The sequence below is a fragment of the Eubalaena glacialis genome, chromosome 12 (genome assembly GCF_028564815.1).
Source record: "Eubalaena glacialis isolate mEubGla1 chromosome 12, mEubGla1.1.hap2.+ XY, whole genome shotgun sequence".
NCBI classification, from domain to species: Eukaryota; Metazoa; Chordata; class Mammalia; order Artiodactyla; family Balaenidae; genus Eubalaena; species Eubalaena glacialis.
The window spans coordinates 35,457,661-35,462,508 of record NC_083727.1 but is presented as its reverse complement, the minus strand read 5'-3'; positions in this window follow the sequence as shown (position 1 = coordinate 35,462,508).

Here is a 4,848-nt window from a genome sequence, read left to right as displayed (position 1 = left end):
ATTCAGACAGAGCTCAGAGAAGTTGATTAAGTTTCTCCTTCTTTAGTTATAATAACATTGCATTTCTTTTTCTCTAAGACTGTATTCTATTCTCAGATGCAATCTGGGTGTTACCTATGCTGATCTACTTCATATATACAGTAATTTTCTAAGTTCTTCTAAAAATGGTGTTACTCTTTGATGATGTGCTTATTTTTATTTTTTATTGAAGAAAAATGTCACTTTCAATTTCTGGGGTATCTAGTTTTGCTCTTATGGTCTATTATGTGAAGATACAGATGACTTATTTATGAGATTATCTAGATAAAATTTTAGATTCTGGCAGCAGAGTCACAGGAAAATGACAATAAAAGGAAGGTGAAAAGAAGAGAACATCAGTCCATACCTCATCGCCTTCACTTGTCTTTCAAAATCAGAGCTCAAGTTGCACTGATCCTCCATTTATTTTAGTTTCTGGTGGTTACACTCTTAATTCCCTACAAATGGGTCCTTCACTTGCTATGCAAGTCTTCTTGGCTCCCAACTTCGGTAAAGATCTGGTACGCTGGTGAAAACCTCTCCGTTCCTATTTCCAATGGAAATTTCCCTCCCAACCTCTAGTTTTATCTCTTAAATTTCCTACATGCTGGTTCCCAGGACTAGGCTTCTTGATCTAGTATCTTGCTCTTGCTATTTGCCTTCTCTGGACACTTCATTCCTACCCTGGCCCTGGACTCAGTGTCAGGTCTCTGATGCTTTATGAGGAATCTCCATGAAGATGAACACTTGTCTGATTCCTGAGCACATCCACCCTGGAGTCCTTGATATTGTACTTTTCCCAGGCCCTCAGTTTACCTGGGAAAGCCTAGTGGTTGCTTTTGCTGTGTTGAAAATGTCATGAGTTCATTTAGCTTTGGCTCACTGGGCTACACCACCACCAGTTTCCGTCATAATGAAATGGTGACAAGCCTCGTCTCAGCTCGTCTCTCCTTGCCTGGGATTTCCCAGGAAGAAACTTTATTCTCAATGATTTACCTCCTGAATTTAAACATATAGAGATGGAATATTGTCCCCTTTTACTCCTTTTAAAAATAAGTTTTTCTGGCTTTCATTGCAAATTAACTATTTCACTCTAGGTATCATTAACTCAGAGAATCCTTTACTGGGTTAATTTTAACACAAAAATTTCTTGCAAAGACTGAGATAAAAAATTTTATAGTTCAAGTTGTATAATTTGGTGCTACTTTGAGGCTGAATAGCATTATGTGGAAAAAAAATATGCAGATCCCAAATAGCTGGATTAAATTTGTTCAGTGATTTTTATAAAATTACATGAGTAAATAATTTAACTGGAGAATAAAGCCTCAAAAAGAAATTGATGGGACACAACTAATTTTAGAGTGAAATTATAAATTGGAAATAACTGCATGCTCCAAGGGAAATGTGTGCATTTATTCTGGAGTACACATAAGTCATATAGAGTGAACATTTTCTGTGATTCTTTTGAAGATTGAAGAGGTCAGGATTCAATTGCTGCTATAGATGAGAATTGCTTTGGATACTTATTGGGATACTTATTGGTTTTTACCTTTAACATTTTGACTTACATACAAAAGTTATACAATATCAGAGCATAAGCATCAAAAGTTAAATTATTTTCATAAAGTGAGACTTCATGACCTCTTGAATAATATCTCTTGGAAGAACTGAAATCATACATATCATGAATGATGAATTTTGGTTAAGATCACTGGAAGACAAAATTAAGAGAAATTCTCGGTCACCATTAAAATCCAAAAGGAGGGATTTCAGAGAGCTTCCAGATTGGTGACGCAGAATGCCTCCATGGGCCACAGAATAAAGGCGCAAACATAGAGAATGGACTTGAGGACACGGGGAGGGGGAAGGGTAAGCTGGGACAAAGTGAGAGAGGGGCATGGAAATATATACACTACCAAATATAAAATAGATAGCTAGTGGGGAGAAGCCACATAGCACAGGGAGATCAGCTCGGTGCTTTGTGACCACCTAGAGGGGTGGGATAGGGATGGTGGGAGGGAAACGCAAGAAGGAGGAGATATGGGTATATATGTATATGTATAGCTGATTCACTTTGTTATAAAGCCGAAACTAACAGACCCTTGTAAAGCAATTATACTCCGATAAAGATGTTAATAAAAAAATTAAGAGAAATTTTCAATGAAAGCAAAATAAACAATTCCATTGTCATGCATAAAACATAATTGAAAAGGAACTATTCACTCTTTGCCTTCCTCTTCTCTTCTTTGGGAAAAGAACCTGAACTAAGAGTCGAAGAGCCACGTATTTATTTCTAAACATTATCTTGGGAAATATTTATTCTATTATCTTGGCTATTTAATTTTTCCTTCTGTAATGAGAAATCACAATGGCTGCCTTGAAGCTTGTTGTTAAGAAGTAAACAAGTCAAGGCATATGAATGTGCTTTGCAAACCATCAAGTCCCAGATGCACATGGGTGTACAAGGAGGCAAACCACTGGTGTTTGAATCTGGCTGGGTTCCTGGCCCTAAAACCTTAGCAGCCATGCAGACCTCTCCAAGTTTCGGGTTTCTCTCCTCTAGATGAGATTGCTCTGGGTGATTTCTAAGGTCCTTCCTATTCTAGATTCTTCTCTCATTTCTAGACTCCATCACAGCTTCATATAAGCAGAATTTTTTTTTCAGAATTTGCCAGTCTTACCTGTTGGATTCATGAGATCATTGTAATATATGTCAGATCAGATATAAGTCTTATGACTTATGATTTTTTTCCCACTGAGACAAAGATTTAAAAATGTTGAGTAGACACTTGCCTTAAAACTCCTCCCCAACTTTTTTTTCTTTGCTTTGATTTTTTTGCTTTATGAAGCTCATTTTTTGAAGGAGCATATTTTCTGAGCTATAGTAAAATGAGTAAGTTATGGTTATAGATTCTGATAAAGGTACCTGTTATTTAAGAAGAAATGTGCAGAATTTGAAGTAAAATCATACTATATTAGAAATTGTAATATGCCTAAAAATAATTTAACTAATTTCATCATGTAAAAGCAAATTTCAGAGGAGTATTCCTTTTTCAAACAAAACTTAATCGGACTCAATAAGCAGAAAAATGGGCACAAAATGGTGTCAGTACATGAGAAACTAGATGTGTTGGCATACGGCCGGGTGTAGGAATCAGGCAGGCTTGGTCTTTAGACTCTACTATCTAGAGACGTTTTCGGAGAAGCTAGGTTGAACTGTGTACATATTTGAGTTTAGACTTTAAAAAACTCTCAGCTGGAGTTTCACCAGAAAAGGAGGAAAATAAAAATGTTCCTCACGTATGCCGATGCCACAGCAAGTGTTTCCCCACCTATTTTACTTGATAGCTTCCAATGACTGAAGAGATTTCATTATCAAGTAGTTGTTTGTCAGCAAGTGTGCCTAAAAATAATTTTAAAAATCTTTGTAGGAAAGCAGATTCTCCTTTTTAGGTCCAGATGTTTTCTCAGGATGACATGGAGTCTGGCTAAATCCTCTATGTAGAGGTAAATCATGTTTTGTGCATGTTAATATCTCGTCATCTTCATTGTCTATGTAAAAATAAATGAAAGTTACGGATAATTTTTGATAAAATGAATTATGCAGCATCATTTATATTTGGCTTCGGGCATAAGGGAATATGGAGAACTCGGGCAAGGGCTGTGCACGTGTGTGCACACACGCACACCCACAGAAACTCAAGCACTCTTCTCTGCCTCATTCTTATTCCTTTCTGAGATCAACCTATAATATCAATAACCCTCTATTGAAATAATATAAGATTCCCCCCCCCCCCAAAGTCTGACAGGGAAAACTTCTAATCAAGTGCTTCTGAAATGTTTACAAATTCCTTAAATCCAGCAATGATGGTATAATAAAGGGTATGTTGTTGGGAAGAAAATGCCCATCCAAAGTAGAAAAACTACTGGTTAAAAATCACTATACATCAAACATGTATTTTCAAGGATAGTTTCCATTTAACTTGTAGGTTTTTCCATAAAAATTGTAAAATATTTAAAAAGAGAAAACAGAACAGTCAAATAATCTTTGTTTTAGTTTTTCCATCTTTACAATCAAGGAGTTGGACTAGATGCTAAGTTTTTTTTTCAGCTCTAATATTCTATGATATTTGTCAAAATAAGATGTTAAAACGTGTCCCCGTTTCATTCAAATGGTTAGAACAAGTGGCATAAAATTGTGATGCCTGACAATATTATCCTTTTAATTTACAGATAACAAAGGCAAGTTCCAGAGAAGTAACATGACTACCCAATGGTGCCCATCCACTGGGGTATGAATCAATGTCACTGCTTCCAAATCTCCCTAATCAAATATTTTGCTTTGTTTCATTAAGGACTCAAGATTCCCTCCCCACCCTTGGAAATTCTGCTTTAGTAATTATGGGGTGAGGTCAGGAATCTAATTTAAAAAATAATCTTCAATATTCTGACTTGTAATTCAAGTTAGGAACCACAGATCCACATCAGACTACCTGGAATGCAGTGAAGGAGAGGAGCAGCTATGTCACACAGCCCTTGGGCAGGCTCTCCAGTGTTACACAGCAGAATCTTCCTACCAGGTCCATCATTTTATGCCATAGGCTACCACCTCCCCAGTGTTTTCTCCCTTCTAGATGAAAAGCATATTATATGAGTGACATCATTTGATGTCTAGGTTACTTTTCTCTGATAGTCTTCCTACGGAAAAGGATATTCCTGTAAGAAACAAGAATTAAAAGACTGGATCTATAGCCTTTACTTATCATCTGCTCCAACCTCACATTCTAGAAGTTTAATTCTGCTCAACTCCTGGAAGCTCTCCTATTGGTA